Below are 19,821 nucleotides of genomic sequence, written 5' to 3' on the forward strand. Positions count from 1 at the left end.
GCAAGAACAAAGGATCCTTGCATCAAGAAGTCTGTAGTGGTCAGTCACAATCCCTCCCCTTCCAGCATAAAAAACTTTGAATTCTTAACTCTGAAAGATGGTTCTTTGAGATACTAGTCCACCATCTTCTGGATCTGCTGGCTTTCTGAGTAAAGTTGCTATTCTTTGCCTCAATAACTTGTTTCAGTATTTACTGGTACAACAAGCAGCATGAGCGTGGACTCATCAACAATGGAGAGGATGTAACCACAGACAGATCAATGACATGGACCTGGGCAACTGGGGGTTCCTCAGCCCCTCCCCTGTCCCTGGAACTTACATTCTGCTCATTATTCCCACAGATGTAACCATTTTCAAATATGCAGCCTTGAGAATGAGATATTATTGAGACCATCTGGATGATATATACGACTGAACTCAGTAAAGCCTGTGGAGGCAGGTATGGAGATCCACTCTTCTTGAAGCTGCCCAAGACAAGCTTCAATGCATAAGTTTCCTTGATTATTAAATGTGCCACCTACCAATCTGAAATGGCCTTCCTCACTGACCTCTCCTTCCCTTATGTGTATGAAGTCTTCAGTTCAGTTTAGTTGCTCAGTTGTATCTGACTCTTTGCAGCCCCATGGACTGCAGCACGCCAGGCTTCCCTGTCTATCACCAACTCCCAGAGCTTGCTCAAACTCACGTCCATTGAATTAGTCATGCGATGTCACCATCTCATTCTCTGTCGTCCCCTTCTCCTGCCTTTAATCTTTAGCAGAATAAGGGTCTTTTCCAATAAGTCAGTTCTTCGCATCAGGTGGCCAAAGTTTTGGAGCTTCAGCTTCTGCATCAGTCCTTCCAATGAATATTCAGGACTGATTTTCTTTAGGATTGAAGTGTATGTATGTATGTATCTATGTATGAAGCCTAGTTTGTGATACAAAAGGAAATCCTTAGAAAAGATCACATCCCTTTTATAACTGATGTTGCTAAGGGATCATGAATATAGAATATAGGCTGAAGCTGCTAGGAGCTCAATATACGGTTTAAAGAAAAAATCTGCCTGAGTGGAGCAAGTGGACATTAGCAACAGGATATAGAGGCTACCTAATATTTTTCACTGAATCTAGGTCTACTTGAAACCATTTTTGCTTTATAAGTGTTTCTAAGTAGGTTGAAATAGGGATTTTGCTATTGTAAGCAAAATCTTCCACTCTATTTTGTAGCATAGTTTTATAAATATAAATTATGGAATCAGATGTTATATGATCTAACTTCTCTTTTTTAAAAATGAATGAAGATGAATAAGTTGTTTACCTTTTCTATGGCTAAGTTTTCTTATCTGTAAAATGGGAATGATAATAGTATCCACATTCTAAGATTGGTATAAGAACTAAAGGGGATAATGTGCCCTTTTATCAATTAGCTGGCACAAAGATAGGCAGAACAAAGTGTAAACATTATTTTTATCATTGCCAGTCTTCCCCAGTGGCTCAGCTGGCAAAGAACCTATCTGCCAATGCAGGAGAAACAAGAAATATAGGTTCAATCCCTCCAAGATCCCCTGGAGAAGGAAATGACAACCCATTCCAGTATTCTTGGCTGGAAAATTCCATGGACAGGGGAGCCTGGTAGGCCATAGTCCATGGGGTGTCAAAGAGTTGGACACAACTGAGCACGCATGCACACACACAATCATTGTCATTCACATGTTTTAACTTTTAGTGCAAAAGGAACAATTCAGTTTCTAGGAGTTACTTGCTTGCTTCAATGTGTTTAGTGTATTGAACTTAACAACATTACTTCATGTAACAAATATTTACTACACTCTTAAGTGTCAAATGTATTGTATTTTACCAGTCATAAAAGGATGAAAATATATGATTATTGCTTTTGACATGCTCAAACCAAGCTGAAATGCAGTATGAAATGCAATTCATATGAAAAGCAGCATTCATATAAGAGTGTGCTTATACCTGTGTGTGTAAGAACAGACATATGCAAGGCAATAGAGGGATGAAATCACAGAATATGGAAGTAAAGCAGAGGCAAAGAGTGAACTATGCAACTGAAAAGAGACGACTGTAACCAGATAGAAAGTGAGGCTGAGGAAGCCAGGTTTGTTCAATTTCCTCTGAAATAAATTATACCATGAACCAGTTGTTAAAAATATATCTATAATTATTATGCAGACAGAAACCTGTTTTCCCATTACAAATAGAGGGAAGGTAACTATGAGGAATGTGTAATAAGGTAGAAATGCTGAATCTCTCCATTGCTGTCTGTAGAGCTTCTCTACCTCACATCACTACAGGACTATACACAATAAGCTCCATATCATGAAACAGTAAATTTCTACCTTCTATGCACTCTTGTATTTTTTTAGCTTGTTTTGTTGTCAAAAGTCCCAAAGACACAGATGAAATGAAAGAGTGGGAACGATTCATACACATTTGTTGACAGAAGCTATGTCTCCAGCCCCAGACTCCAAACTATTGTCTGCCGCTTTCTAGACCTGCATTTGACAGCTTCTCTTCCTGAAATATTCTCCCTCAGATATTTGAGATGCACACTCTCTCTCTTTTAAACTATTTTCACCTTAGAGATAATTTTCATCATTATAATATCAAAAATGGTACCACCTACTGATATCTTACATGTTATTCTACTTAATTTTCTTCTAGAATTCTATAAACTCTTCATGGGAACACAGACATTGTTTTTGTTTTTTCAAAATTCTAACACCAGGTTTCAAACACCATGCTTATTCTAGACACTTGTGACATATATGGGAAATGCAGTAGCTGCTAAATATATATATATTTACTAAATGGCTAAGTAAAAATGAAATTAGGTAACATTAGTTTTAAAATCATTTTATCTTGAGATAATTATAGACTCACATGAAGTAAAAATAATTAAATTTATATTTAGCCAAAACACTATTAATTAATTAAATTTCCCACAATGGAAGGTAGTCAGTTTTTATAATAAGCTATTATCTGTCCCTTTCAAAACTACTCTGAAAGGAACACTGCTCTGCCAGTCAGTCAAGCTGAATATATTGTCTGTTTTTCTTCTGTTATGTACATGCTTTGCACAATTTATAAAACATAAAAATTTTTAATTATAGAAAACAAATTACACATCAAATAACACACAAAAATAAGTGAAAAAATTTTATCCTATTCTTTCATTTTTATATGGTCATATTTTATAAAGACTCAAAGAAAATCATGACACTACAAACCCATCAGGTCACATCATTTTCAGATTTTTTTTTTCTTGTATATGACTATTACAGATATTTTAACCAAAAAAAAAACAGAAAATAAATAGAAATTATAAAAATAGAAAAAAATTCTCAAAATATAAATTATAAGGATTATATCTGTTTAAAGTAAAACTTTAGTACCTAATGATTCAAATTGATTTCTTTCTAGGATGATCCCTTTATTTATTCATCAAGTATTCATTCAACACACATATATTGCACACTTAAAATATGCCAGGAAATAGTATAGGGATTTTATGACTCAGAGAACAAAGGAATCATCTTGCTTTCATGAATCTTAAATTGGAAATTGTAGACACACACCCAGCATATACATGTGCACATATACACTCACAGACAAATCAATAAAATATGTAATCTAACAGTAACCTATCAATAAGTTTACGGAGGAATGAAAAGCAGGGCAGAAGTAAAGAATAACAGGATGATGGGGAATGGGCAGTTGTAATTATAAATAGTTAAATAGTATGGTTAGAGAAAGTCTTCTTTGAGGTGATTCACTCAAAGACAGGAAGGAAGTAATCAATGAGCCACACTCTGTGGGAAGAGTAGGCCAGACAGTAGGGACCCTAAATCAGTTACATGCCTACTGTGTTTGAAACAGTGGAAATGATATAGGGGTAGGGAAGCAGGTGGTTTGGTTAGATAGGAAATAGAAGCTGAATAATTTAGGGCTTTGGGGCCTATGCAAGGCCTTTGAATCTGATGGAAGGGATCTGAGTATTCTGAGCAGAGAAGTATCATGCCCTTACTTTTGCTTCTCTGTGATCACTCCAGCTGCCAACAATTTTCTGAGGCAGGTAGGTACTATCTTGATCCCATCTTACAGATAAGCTTATTCTACACTTGCTCACTGCCCTCCATACACACACATACACACACACAGCACATTATCCACAGCAGTGAGCCACTGGGAACATATCCCTTACTGGCTTTAAACCCTCCAACAGCTTCCCAAGCCAACCAAAAGATACCACAAATTCCTCACTGTGGTCTCTAAAATATTACATAATCTGGTCCTTGCCTGATTTTCTGTTCTGTTTTTCTCTTGAATCCCCATGGTCTGGCCACACTGCCATTCTGTACCTGCACACAGCAATCTCATTCTCCCCTTAGGGTTTTTGTACTTTTTCCTCTGCTTGGAAATGTTCCTCACAGTGTTGTCCTAGTTGCTGCACTGGTGGCTTTGAACTGGAGGTCCTTCGGGAATGCAGTTCAAGGGCATCCAGACCTGTCTAGTCCAGGGGTAGCACAGAGGTGACCCTTCCCTGGCATCACAGCCAGCAGAAAACATGTTTAATCTACTACCCCAACACTGCCTGAGCCCTGGCGTCCTAGGAGTCTGACTTTTATGACCAGGCCTTGCCCTTCCTGGTGGAATGCTGACATAGGACTTTGTGATCTGGGATAAAGATGCTAGGATGGCGCAGCTGATGGACCATGACCTCTGGAAGCTCTCACAGTCAGGATGGAGGAAGCACAACTAGGGACCCAAAGTCAGCTTTCAGTAAGAGAACCTAAGGATCGGTGGCTTCAGAGGCTGCCTCAGGGTCAGCCAGAAAGTGGTGTTGAGAATGGTCTACCAGTTCTAGAGGACCACCAGTGCAAGCAGGGCTCAGCCACCGACCCTGCCTGGACCACGCCTGGCTCTGGGGAGAGGCAGGTGAGCTCTCAACCTACCGTCCCCACAGTGATGTCCGTCTCTCATAGGCACAGGCAGCCGGCTGCTCCACATAAACCCCGTCTGGCTTCCCAGAGACTTTGGTAAAAGGTGTGACAGCCTGGGCACGTCTGTCCTAGGCCAGCAGGTGGAGGTAGCCTTCCCCTCACCCTGCAGCCCTCTGCTGAGCTTGGAAAAGCCGTGTGGACCAGGGGCAGCACATCTTCCTCATGGTCATGTTGTCAGCTGCACATGGGCCACCTTTGGGAGCCATGGGTGTGTCTCTCCTGCGGGAGGCTGATTTGACTGAGAAGTGAGCCAGGAATGCCCACAAGTCTCTGTCCTTTCTTCAAAGGAAGCCCAGGTAACCTGCCACAGAGCCTGGCAAAGCTGACCTTCAGACAGGACTGAGGAGGGTAAGTCCAACCTAAGCGGCTCTTTTCCCAGCTTCATAAACTCACACTTTGGCACATGAGTCCTCCTGAAGCCTAGTTGTGACACATGAGTCCTCCTGAAGCCTAGTTGTGACACATGAGTCCTCCTGAAGCCTAGTTGTGATGCAGTGTGCATCAGATCAGATCAAGTCCCCTTTTCACTGGGGCCATTTCTTTGGGCTATTTAATTTCTCCCCCTCCATCTCCTCTAGTATTGTAATATACCTTGTATATTTTATTCCACAAGGTCCTTGTGGCGGTGAGAGCACATGGCAGAGTTAGGCTCTCGGTTAAGTAATGACTAACTGAGTGAATATGTGAAGTAACTTCAAATTTATTTTAAAACTTTAAGTTTCTAAACAACTTTTTGCCATCCATAAACAGAAATTTTAAATGTTTACTTGATTTTGGACCACTGTAATGAGTTAACCTGTTCACCAAGAGTTGAATGCAACTTAGCAACTAAACAACCACCACCCATTTATTACTTCTATAGTTTAGTTTAGTTTCTAAGTCACATCCAACTCTTGCGACCCCATGGACTGTTGCCCTCCAGGCCCCTCTGTCCGTGGGATTCCCCAGGAAGCACACTGGAGTAGGTTGCCAGTTCCTTTTCCAGGGGATATTGCAGACAGAGCTAAAGATTACCCTTTGTTCCGCGAGCATTTTATCTATTGGGGATAATAATGTAATCTTTAGCTAGAAAAGCACTGAGGTGGATTTTCACCTGAAATATTCTTCTAGTAAATAGTTTTAAAATATTTTAGAATTTTACTTGCATTGGCAGGAGGATTCTTTACCACTGAGCCATTGCAGAAGCCCAATAAATGTGTATCTAACACTCATTAAATAAATGGTTGTTGCTTCCATGCACAGTATTATGGTCAATCTCAATAATGTTTTTTTTAGAATAGTAATATTAATTGGATGTTATTGTATATGAAGAAACTGAGGTTAACTATTGTTCAAGAGACCAGAAAGGAATAGGCAGAGTTGATAGTATAGGTATTTTAACCTGCTCAGTCTAACTGTTGAGTTAATGGTCTAAATGACCCCACTAGACTTTCTCTTCTGGAAATGGAAACCCACTTCAGTGTTCTTGCCTGGAGAATCCCAGGGACGGGGGAGCCTGGTGGGCTGTCGTCTATGGGGTCACACAGAGTCAGACAAGACTGATGCAACTTAGCAGCAGCAGCAGACTTTCTCTTCAGTGTAAATATTCACTATCAAGGTCTCCCATAATAATAGGGAAGAAACTTTGTATTCTATTACAAGTTAACCACTAAAGGGATGTTGTTTGCAAGTTTAAATTATACATATGTGCCCATCTCTGGGACTCCTACTTTCCAGGTAGTAAAATAAGCTCAAATACCTTTGTTTAGTATGAGAAACATCCTGACCAGGCTACAAGCAGAAAAATATTAACACATCTCATCTGAAGTCTAGGTTTCCCTGATAGCTCACCTGGTAGAGAATCTGCCTGCAATGTGAGAGGCCTAGGTTTGATCCCTGGTTGGGACGATCCCCTGGAGTAAAGGTAAAGACTACCCACTCCAATATTCTGGCCTGGAGAATTCCATGGACTGTATAGCCCATGGAGTCACAAAGAGTTGGTCATGGCTAAGTGACTTTCACTTTCATTTTTCTGGAGTCTGGTCTTAACTTTCAGAGAAGGTAATGGCAACCCACTCCAGTACTCTTGCCTGGAGATTACTCCTTCCCATTTTAGTGTAAAAGAAGCCTGAATTCTAACTGAGGGAAGTTGGATCCTTGGGATCTTTGGGTCCATCTTTGGGATGGACCCGAGGAGATGGGTCCATCTCCTTAATATGCTGGCTTTCTAAACAAAATCACTCTTCCTTGCCCTAGTAGCTTCTCTCTCTATTATTGGTCTGTTTGCGGGAGGCAGTATGAACTTAGACTTGGTAATGATAACTTGCTTTTATGATTGGCATTAGCGTCCTAAGTAAGGCCCTCAGATATGAAACATGTCTGTGAGTGGACTTGATACATATCACTTGCATGTGTTGTGGTAGTTACTGACTGAAGTTCCTATTGTATAATGCCCTTATTTGCTAGAATGGGCCTTCAAAGCCATGTGTTATAGATAGAGTATCCTCAAGAAGTAATAAAAGTTCAAACCCACATCTGACTTTATCTTAGCAAAAAATAAACCTACATTCTGTTATATGGCTATGATCTCTTGGTTAATTTGTTGTCACAAAACCATAGCATACATAGTTTGTTTTATTCTCGTAACACAGGTTAAATTTTAGTTTGGAAAATACACAATTACTTTCTAAAATCTGTTATGTCTAACTGACAGAGACAAGTAATAGCACAAAGTATAGTTTTTGAAAATACATAATTATTTTCCAAAATCTATGAAATTCCTCTCCAGTAGAGCCACATACTAGCAGACAAATTAGTGAACAGTACTCTCTCTCTCTCTCTCTCTCTCTCTCTCTATATATATATATATATATATATATATATATCTCCATCCTTTTTACTCACAGCCTCTTGGCCAAAATTAATGCCTACCTGCAAGTGCAAACACATCAAGAATGTAATGGTGAGCTCTGTCTCTAAGAATTCTAACAGTAAGAGTGTTGATTTCTCAAAGGAAATACTATGAAACAAACATTGACCCTAATTGTATTTCACTAGGCATAAAGCCTTCAAGTAAAATTCTAAAATATTTTACAATTGTTTACCAGAAGAATATTTCAAGATTACCCTTTGTTCAGCAAGCATTTTATCTATTGGGGATAATAATGCAAAGATCTGGATAGAGAATGAAAAAAAACACACTTCAGTAACCACATTTCTATTGACAGAAGTAATTGGAAGATTGCAATGAAACAGTGCTCATAATTATGCAAGTCATTACAAGTCAACTTGGCTTGGAATTTGCACATCTAAAATAATAATTTTATGAATTTAATTATTATCACATGAAAGAGTACAAAATTATCTTGCCTTACTAGAATCATATTTATACCAGTATAAAACAGTTTATCTCAATTTTTGTATTTTTGTGGTTATTTAATATATAATGAACAAGTTTTAAAAATCCAGTATTGTAAATTTATTTGATAGTATCAGCAGATGCCATGTTTAAAAATTAACAATTTGTTCAATGGAATAAATACAATTTAGGATGCTACATAAAAAGAGAATGGATGATTATTTTCATCAGTTAGGGATGCTGTAACAAAGGTATCATAGGCTAGGTGGCTTAAATAACATTTATTTCTCACAGTTCTGGAGGCTGAGGTGTCCAGGTGCCAGCAGATTTAGTGTCTGATGAGAGTCCTCTTCCAGTTTCATAGATGGTATTTTCACTGTGTCCTCTTCACATGGAGGGAGAGAACTCAGGGCTCTTAATCTCCTTAAAATGGTACCAATCCCATCACAAGGGCTCTACCCACCCTGACATCCTCCAAACTTAATTACCTCACAAAGGCCCCACCCACTTCTAAATAGTCCCCTCATCACTTTAGGTATTGGGCTGCAACAGATTACTTTCTTGGGGGACACAAGATTTCAGTCCAGAATGATGCAACAGTATGGGATTTTACTTTGTTTTCTCTTTACAAGAACAAATTAAAACAATTCTATATTTCTATTCCTTTTAAAAACAAAGAAGCATCACAAACTAATTCATTGCCGTAGCCAAGAGATACCAAAGATAACATAGTAACTAAAGTTTATCTGGAATTCTAGATCACAAAAAGTACATTAAATAAAATCTAAGCATGTCTGAGTAAAGTGAGGACTCAAAAATAATGTATTGATGTTGGTACATTAATTGTGACACAGGTATCATAGAGTAATATAGTAATGGAGGAAACTATGTGTGTAGTATATGGGCACTCACTGTACTATAATAATTTTTTTGGTAAGGCAAACTACTTTAAAATAAAAGTTTATTTGAGAAAGCAACTCATAATATAATCCTGAAAATAATATTTTTTCAAAACAACATAATGCTTTCTATATGAAGGCAAATTTTGTCTTTTTCTACCTGAGTATCATGTTATGATGTTTTTGATACTAATCTTTTATATTGTGTAATTCAAAACCCATAAGGTAGAACAGAATTAGAAATCTCATAGAATATAGTGAAAATGACAATTATGGATATAATACTTCCTGTATCCTTCAAAGTGATATACTTGAAAAAGTTATATGCTATAACTTCAGCACATGTACAGTGTTTGACCATGGATGTTAGACTGATATTTTCTTTTCCCCCAAGATAAACCTCAAAATGCTTTCACATTGATTGTAAAATATGTAAAATAAAGAAGAATTAGTTATCAAAGGAATTATATGATTTAATTTGGGGGAAATACAGTTAAAACTAAATCTATTATCCCTGATAACTTCCACAAAACTAGAAGAAAAAGAAACAGTTTCATTATTGAGTAAACATTGAACCAGAAGGTGATGCCTATCAGAGGCAATCTGCTGAGGAGATTGCAAAGACAAAAAGACATCTCACTCTTTAAATAGTCAAGTATATACCCATCATCTACTTGTTTTCAAGATAAGCAATATCTAGTCCACAAGTGAGAGGATTTGCCAACATCACCCACCACACATAATTTATCTTAAATTCAGCTAGTAATTGGATGACAGTCTGTGTTAGTTTATTGGCTTTCTCCAAAGGAAACATAAACTCCTATCTGTTTCACAGGAGATAGTTTTGGAGTAAGGTGCCCACAAGTTTAGTTTACAACCCTATGATAGAAATAGAGAGGTAAGGGCAGTATGTTCCTTGATTTCCTTTTGAAGACATATTTCTCAGGTTCTTGATAAAGACATATCTGGGTTACAATGCTCTAAGTCTTGTCCTTAGAGGTTTTAAAGGTATCTGAATACATTTCAAAGAGATTACAAGAAAAAAAAAATAATAAATTGTTAAGTTTTCTAAAGTAAATCCTCTAAGAAAAGTGAGAATGTAAAGCATCTTCTCTGTTTCAACAGGGAGAATAAGGACTCTTATTTTATTTTAATTAATTTATTTTTATTGAAGGATAACCACTACACAGAATTTTTATTGTTTTCTGTCACACCTCAACATGAATCAGCCATAGGTATATATATATATCCCTCCTTTTTGAATCTCCCTCCCCATCCCACCCCTCTAGGTTGATACAGAGCCCCTGTCTGAGTTTCCTAAGCCATATAGCAAATATTTGCCCATACACTGCCTACATGGACTTCAATCATTTGAACTATCACTCTCAGAATATCAGTGAAAACTCAGAAGTAGACCCAAAAAAATGAATGCACCTAAACTGACTTTGGATAAGAAATAGTAGAGAATTAGAGCCCAATTATTTAGATGTTTAAGTTACAATTATATGACTATTTTTATAATATATTGAAAGCCAAAATAATTACCTCTTAAGTATGATGTTCTGGAAAACATGTAATTATTATACAAATTAGTATTGCCGTAAGATTCTAATTATAAGCAGTTAGGCTAAGTGAGATTTCAATACCAGAAGTCCTTAACTGAAAAGTTCCACTCGTGTTAAAACTTTTTGTAAGTTCATTTCAAAGTAGAAGATATATACAGGACACTGTACACTTTGCACATTCATGTTTTACATTTATGAGACACTGGAACTTGGACAGGAATGTTTTTCCCATATAAATATTCAAATGATCTCATCACCACATATGGAAAAGAATATCCATTTTCTCACTCACTGCATCACAGTGATAGTTTTGTCATTATTCAGTTTACCATATATAAGTGGTTCTGTTTCTGGGCTACAGTTTATAACGAACCTTCATGTCTGACATTAAATCCTCCAAATTAACCGTTTTTCAAGCTTGATGATTCTAGGTTATAATGGTTCTATATCATAAAGTTTCTGTGTTATAACAATTACCATATTTTTCTCTTTTCTGTATGTTTCTTTCCTCAGTGAGTAGTGTTATAAAGAGTTGTTTTGCTTGCAGTAGGAATAACAACATGGAGAATGTTGAGGGTTGCTAATTGGTCTTTGCAAAGAGAAGAATGAAAAAATTGGCTTAAAGCTCAACATTCAGAAAACAAAGATTATGGCATCTGGTCCCATCACTTCATGGCAAATAGAGGGGTAAAAAGTGGAAATGGTGGCAGATTTTATTTTTGGGGGTTCCAAAATCACTGCAGATGGTGATTGCAGCCATGAAATTAAAAGACGCTTACTCCTTGGAAGAAAAGCTATGACCAACCTAGACAGCATATTAAAAAGCAGAGACATTACTTTGCCAGCAAAGGTCCATCTAGCCAAGGCTATGGTTTTTTCAGTGGTCATGTATGGATGTGAGAGTTGGACTGTGAAGAAAGCTGAGCACCAAAGAATTGATGTTTTTGAACTGTGGTGTTGGAGAAGACTCTTGAGAGTCCCTTGGACTGTAAGGAAATCCAACCAGTCCATCCTAAAGGAGATCAGTCCTGCGTGTTCATTGGAAGGACTGCTGTTGAAGCTGAAACTCCAATACTTTGGCCACCTCATGTGAAGAGCTGACTCATTTGAAAAGACACTGATGCTGGGAGGGATTGGGGACAGGAGGAGAAGGGAAAGACAGAGGATGAGATGGCTGGATGGCATCACCGACTCGATGAACATGAGTTTGGGTAAACTCTGAGAGCTGGTGATGGACAGAGAGGCCTGGCATGCTGAGATTCACGGGGTCGCAAAAAGTTGGACATGACTGAGTGACTGAAATGAACTGAACTGAATCCTTCCTATGCATGTGTATTCTATTATTTGATTAAAATGTTTATGAGAATAAGACATTTTTCAAAATGGTTCTAGAGAAATAACAAGATCCCTCCATAGCTGAATTTTAGGTAGGCTCCTCTAAGACCTCTAGGCCTGGACCTTGGCCTTTCATTCTGTTGGACCTACATGGCCCAATTTTAGCCAGAATCCTCCTTAGGACAGTTTAGCCAGAAAACCTACCCTTGATATCTTACCTGATGAAATTCTTCATGCATACCATACCTCAGGTGATATCTGACAACCACGGACTACTTTAATAAGAATCCTGTTTAAACAGAATCCTCACCCCTACTCTGATAATTCCTCTTAGAAATTTACCACCCACTGAGTCTCATCCCGTTCCTTTCTTTCCCATGTTGTATTTGGATTGAACTAAATTCTATATTGAGATTTCTTTTTCCCAAATACAGTAGTTGCTAAATAATATCTGTTTTTATCATGGTCTAGGGGGAGAACAGGGTGGCAGAGGATGAGATGGTTAGATAGCATCACTGACTCAATGGACATTAATTTGAGCAAACTCTAGAAGATAGTGAAAGATAAGAAAGCCTAATGTGCTGCAGTCCATTTGGCTGCAAATAGTCGCCTATGAGTTAGAGACTGACCGCACACACGCAGCTATGGTTATCTTGAACAGTTGTGGTGCCATGACTTGGATAGGATCAACTTCACCATTTGACACCAGGACCTCTCACCCAGGAGCCCAAATGCCTGCCTTTGAAGCCTTTGTCTTCACTCCTGGCTGATTGATCAGGGATCAGTTGGTGAGTCTGTCTCCCAAACCAGTGCTCTGAATGACAGTCCACTGAAGCACAGTAAAGACAAATTTTGATTCCTAAGATTCCAGTTATTCTCTGAAGATGGATTAGAGGTCCAGGCTTCCTTGTTTGAAAGGTATCTATTGGGCTAGAGAAATGTCTTTCTTGCTAGCTCTTTGTTTGGTGTGGTGATTCACAGTGTGATTCATAGACTAGAAATTTTTCTTGGCTTATTGTTTCAAGTAAGAATTCATTTCCTGACTCCTTGGTCTGGAAAATTCTTTCGATTTTTCTCATGTGGGAACTTACTCTCCAGCTCCTGTTCTGGAGAAGTTTTCCTATCTCTTTATGAGGCATCTTTGTTCTCTTGGTCCTGCTTTTACCATAAAAATGTCTCTAGTAATTGAAAATCCCATTCTTGAAACAATATTGACTTCATTCACCATTGGCCTTTTCCCTTTGTTGTTGATATAACTTTACAAATAATAGCATGAAACATCAGTAATCTCTTTGGGATTTAAGATCTCCCAAAACTGGGTCCACGAGGAACTTCTCCTTCCCATCTTCAGTTCCTCTCTCCTTTTATCACCTTCAGTCTTCCCTTAACCTCTCTTGAGTTCTCTGTTATATCCTGCTTCAAACCTCTAGCTCCTCCATCCTTTAGTCAGACTTTCCCTTTCCCATTATACACACCCTCAGTTACCTGCCCACATCATATCTCTCAAGAAACTAAGGAACCCCCTCAAAGCAAATTTTTGAAGATGGATGAAACAAAAGGGAAAAAACATTACATGGAAACACACTGGATACTTTATCTATTCATATGAGCTTTGGAAACATCCAGTGCTATTTGTTGTTCCCTTATTCTCTTACCTAAAACAAAGCCCACAGTCTCCAAAAGATTACTTATTAGGACAAAGAAAATCTTAAAAATCACCTTCATAAATACTGGTAAAAGGCTGTAGCTTTCACATTGACAGGTACTCTTAACTTGTCCCATCTGCCATAAACACAAGAAAGAAAAAGTGAAGTTACTCAGTTGTGTCCAACTATTTGTGACCCCAAGGACTGTAGCCCACCAGGCTTCTCTGTCCATGGGATTCCTCAGGCAAGAATAACTGGAGTGGGTTGCCATTTTCTTCTCCAGGGGATCTTCCCGTCCTGGGTCTGCTGCATTGCAGACAAATTCTTTATTAGCTGAGCCACCAGGGAAGCTCCAATAAACACAATTCACACACAAACATAAGGTAAAGCAAGGATAAGAGTCTTTTTCTCTGTTCATCTGATGCGTTGTAAAAATTTTATTTAATTAAAAAAATGGAGTATACATGCTTTATAATGTTATACTAGTTTCTTCTCTACACTGTGTATCAGATACACACACACACACACACACACACATATATATATATATACACACATATATACACACATATATATACACACATATATATGCCCTGACGAGTAATGCTGAAGAAACTGAAGTGGTTCTGTGAAGACCTACAAGACCTTCTAGAACTAACATGCAAAAAGATGTTCTTTTCATTATAGGGGACTGGAATGAGAAGTAGGAAGTCAAGAGATACCTGGAATAACAGGCAAATTTGGCCTTGGAATACAAAACGAGGCAGGTCAAAAATACAGTTTTGCCAAGAGAATGCACTGGTCATAGCAAACACCCTCTTCCAACAACACAGAAGAATACTCTACACATGGAGATCACCAGAGGTCAATACCAAAATCAGATAGATTATATTCTTTGCAGCCACAGACGGAGAAGCTCTATAAAGTCAGCAAAAACAAGACTTGAAGTTGACTGTGGCTCATATCATGAACTCCTTATTGCCAAATTCAGACTTAAATTGAAGAAAGTAGGGAAAACCAATAGATCATTCAGGCATGAACTAAATCAAATCCCTTATGATTATACAGTGGAAGTGACAAACAGATTCAAGAGAGGGTGCCTGAAGAACTATGGATGGAGGATTGTGACATTGTCCAGGAGGCAGTGATCAAGACCATCTCCAAGGTAAAAGAAAGGTAAAAAGGCAAAATGATTGTCTGAGGAGGCCTTACAAATAGCTGTGAAAAGAAGACTGACTGAAAGCAAAGGAGAAAAGGAAAGATATACCCATTTGAATGCAGAGTTTCAAAGAATATCAGACCAGAAAAATAAATGACCCAATCAAAAAATGGGCCAAAGAACTAAATAGACATTTCTCCAAAGAAGACATACAGATGGCTAACAAACACATGAAAAGATGCTCAACATCACTCATTATCAGAGAAATGCAAATCAAAACCACAATGAGGTACCACTTCACACCAGTCAGAATGGCTGCGATCCAAAAATCTGCAAGCAATAAATGCTGGAGAGGGTGTGGAGAAAAGGGAACCCTCCTACACTGTTGGTGGGAATGCAAACTAGTACAGCCACTATGGAGAACAGTGTGGAGATTCCTTAAAAAACTGCAAATAGAACTACCTTATGACCCAGTAATCCCACTGCTGGGCATACACAACGAGGAAACCAGAATTGAAAGAGACACATGTACCCCAATGTTCATCGCAGCACTGTTTATAATAGCCAGGACATGGAAACAACCTAGATGTCCATCAGCAGATGAATGGATAAGAAAGCAGTGGTACATATACACAATGGAGTATTACTCAGCCATTAAAAAGAATTCATTTGAATCAGTTCTGATGAGATGGATGAAACTGGAGCCGATTATACAGAGTGAAGTAAGCCAGAAAGAAAAACACCAATACAGTATACTAACACATATATATGGAATCTAGAAAGATGGCAATGACGACCCTGTATGCAAGACAGGAAAAAAGACACAGCTGTGTATAACGGACTTTTGGACTCAGAGGGAGAGGGGGAGGGTGGGATGATTTGGGAGAATGGCATTCTATCATGTATACTATCATGTAAGAATTGAATCGCCAGTCCATGTCTGACGCAGGATACAGCATGCCTGGGGCTGGTGCATGGGGATGACCCACTGAGATGTTATGGGGAGGGAGGTGGGAGGGGGGTTCATGTTTGGGAACGCATGTAAGAATTAAAGATTTTAAAATTTAAAAAAAATAAAAGAAAAAAAATAAAAATAAATTTAAAAACAAACAAACAAACAAAGAATATCAGATAGAGATAAGAAAGCCTTCCTTAGTGATCAATGCAAAGAGAGGAAAATAATAGAATGGGAAAGACTAGAGATCTCTTCAAGGAAATTAGAGATACCAAGGGAACATTTCATGAAAAGATGGGCACAATAAAGGACAGAAATGGTATGGACCTAACAGAAGCAGAAGATTTTAAGAAGAAGTGACAAGAATACACAGAAGAACTATACAAAAAGATCCTCATGACCCAGATAACCGTGATCATGTGAACATTTACCTACAGTCAGACATCCTCAAATGTGAAGTCAAGTGGGCCTTAGGAAACATTGCTATGAACAAAGCTATTGGAGGTGATGGAATTCCAGTTGAGTGATTTCAAATCCTGAAAGATGATGCTGTGAAAGTGCTGCACTCAATATGCCAGCAAATTTGAGAAACTCAGCAGTGGCCACAGGACTGGGAAAGGTCAGTTTTCATTCCAAGGCACTGGCAAAGAATGTTCAAACTACTGCACAACTGCATTCATTTCTCACACTAGCATTAATGTTCAAAATTCTCCAAGCCAGGCTTGTATGGTACATGAACCATGAAATTCCAGATGTTCAAGCTGCATTTGGAAAAGGCAGAGGAACCAGAGATCAAATTGCCAACATCTGTTGGCCCATCAAGAAAGCAAGAGAGTTCCAGAAAACCATCTACTTCTGCTTTATTGACTATGCCGATTGAAGGCAGGAAGAGAAGGTGATGACAGAGGACGAGATGGTTGGATGGCATTACCACCACAATGGACATGAGTTTGAAAACTCTGGGAGTTGGTGGTAGACAGGGAGGCCTGGTGTGCTGCAGTCCATGGAGTCACAGAGTCAGACAAGACTGAGTGACTGAACTAACTGACTGACTGACTACGCCAAAGTCTTTGACTGTGTGGATCACAAAAAGCTTTGGAAAATTCTTAAAGAGATGGGAATACCAGACCACCTGACTTTCCTCCTGAGGAATCTAATACAGGTCAAGAAGCACCAGTTAGAACTGGACATGGTACAACAGACTCATTCCAAATAGGGAAAGGAGTACATCATGGCCGTATATTGTCACCCTGCTTATTTAACTTATATGCAGAGTACATCATGCAAAATGCCAGGCTGGATGAAGCACAGGTTGTAATCAAGATTGTTGGGAGAAACATCAATAACCTCAGGTATGCAGATAACACCAGCCTTACGGCAGAAAGTGAAGAAAAACTAAAGAGCCTCTTGATGAAAGTGAAAGAGGACAGTCCAAAAGTTTGCTTAAAACTCAACATTCAGAAAACTAAGATCATGGCATGTGGTCCCATCAGTTCATGGCAAATAGATGGGGAAACAATGGGCACAGTGAGAAACTTGATTTTCTTGGGCTCCAAAATCACTGCAGATGGTGACTGCAGTCATGAAATTAAAAGATGCTTGCTCATTTGAAGAAAAGCTATGACCAACCTAGACAACATATTAAAAAGCAGAGACATCACTTTGCCAACAACCAGCAAAAGAATTGATGCTTTTGAACTGTGATGTTGTAGAAGACTCTTGAGGGTCTCTTGGACTGCAAGGAGATCCAACCAGTTAATCCTAAAGGAACCCAGTCCTGAATATTCATTGGAAGGACTAATGCTAAAGCTGAATCTACAGTATTTTGGCCACCTGATACAAATAACTGACTCATTGGAAAAGACCCTGATGCTGGGAATGATAGAAGGCAAGAGGAGAAGGGGTGACAGAGGATGAGATGGTTGGATGGTATCAATCAACTCAATGAAAATGAGTTTGAGTAAGCTCCGGGAGTTGGTGATGGACAGGGAAGCCTGGAAGTGCTGCAGTCCATGGGGCTGCAAAGCGTTGGATATGACTGAGCAACTGAACTATATGTATACATATATCCTCTCCCTCTTGTGCCTTGCCCCCAACCCTCTATTCCATCTGTCTAGGTCATCACCAAGATTAGCTCTGTGTGTTATGCAGCAACTTCCCGCTAGTTATCTGTCTTACATATAGTGATGTATACATGTCAGTGCTACACTCTCAATTCATCCTGCCCTCTCCTTCCTGCTTTGTGTCCATAAGTCCATTCTCTATGTGTCTCTATTCTTCCCTGCAAATATGTTAATCAGTACCATTTTTCTAGATTCTATGCATACGGATTACTATACAATATTTGTTTCCTCTCTCTGACTTCACTCTGTGTGATAGACTCTAGGTTCATCTACATCACTACAAATGACCTTCTTTTATTCCTTTTCATGGATGAGTAATAATCCATTGTATATATGCACTCCAGTTCAGTTCAGTTGCTCAGTCATGTCCAACTCTTTGTGATCCCATGAACTGCAGCACGCCAGGCCTCCCTGTCCATCACCAACTCCCAGAGTCCACCCAAACCCATGTCCATTGAGTCAATGATGCCATCCAACCATCTCATCCTCTGTCATACCCTTCTCCTCCTGCCCTCAATCTTTCCCAGCATCAGAGTCTTTTCAAATGAGTCAACTCTTCACATGAGGTGGCCAAAATATTGGAGTTTCAACTTCAAAATCAGTCGTTCCAATGAACATCCAGGACTGACCTCCTTTAGGATGGACTGGTTGGATCTCCTTGCAGCCCAAGGGACTCTTAAGAGTCTTCTCCAACACCACAGGTCAAAAGCATCAATTCTTCAGTGCTCAGCTTTCTTTATAGTGCAACACTCACATCCATACGTGACCACTGGAAGAACCATAGCCTTTGCAAATAATGTCTCTGCTTTTGAATATGCTGTCTAGGTTGGTCATAACTTTCCTTCCAAGGAGTAAGCGTCTTTTAATTTCATGGCTCCAATCACCATCTGCAGTGATTTTGGAGCACAGAAAAATAAAATAAGCCACTGTTTCCACTGTTTCCCCATCTATTTGCTATGAAGAGATAGGACCAGATACCATGATATTACTTTTCTGAATGTTGAGTTTTAAGCCAACATTTTCACTCTCCTCTTTCACTTTCATCAAGAGGCTCTTTAATTTTTCTTCACTTTCTGCCATAAGGGTGGTGTCATCTGCATATCTGAGGTTATTGATATTTATCCCAGCAATCTTGATGCCAGCTTGTGCTTCCTCCAGCCCAGCATTTCTCATGATGATGTACTCTGCATATAAGTTAAATAAGTAGGGTGACAATATACAGCCTTGACATACTCCCTTTCCTATTTGGAGCCAACCTGTTGCTTCATGTCCAGTTCTAACTGTTGCTTCCTGACCTGCATATAGGTTTTTCAAGAGGCAGATAGGGTGGTCTGGTATTTCCATCTTTTTCACAGTCTTCCACAGTTTATTGTGAGTCACACAGTTAAAGGCTTTGGCACAGTTAATAAAGTAGAAATAGATGTTTTTCTGGAACTCTCTTGCTTTTTTGATGATCCAGCTGATTTTGGCAATTTGATCTCTGGTTCCTCTGTCTTTTATAAAACCATCTTGAACATCTGGATGTTCACAGTTCACGTATTGCTGAAGCCTGGCTTGGAGAGTTCTAAGCATTACTTTACTAGTGTGTGAGATTAGTGCATTGTGTGGTAGTTTGAGCATTCTTTGGCATTGCCTTTCTTTGGGATTGGAATGAAAACTACATATTCTTTATCAAGTCATTTGTTTATGGACATTTAGGTTGCTTCCATATCCTGGCTATTGAACATTTGGGTACATGTATCTTTTTGAAATATAGTTTTCTCAGAGTATATGCTCAGTAGTGGGATTTCAGGTCAT

The sequence above is a fragment of the Capricornis sumatraensis genome, chromosome 2, assembly GCF_032405125.1.
Source record: "Capricornis sumatraensis isolate serow.1 chromosome 2, serow.2, whole genome shotgun sequence".
Taxonomy (NCBI): domain Eukaryota; kingdom Metazoa; phylum Chordata; class Mammalia; order Artiodactyla; family Bovidae; genus Capricornis; species Capricornis sumatraensis.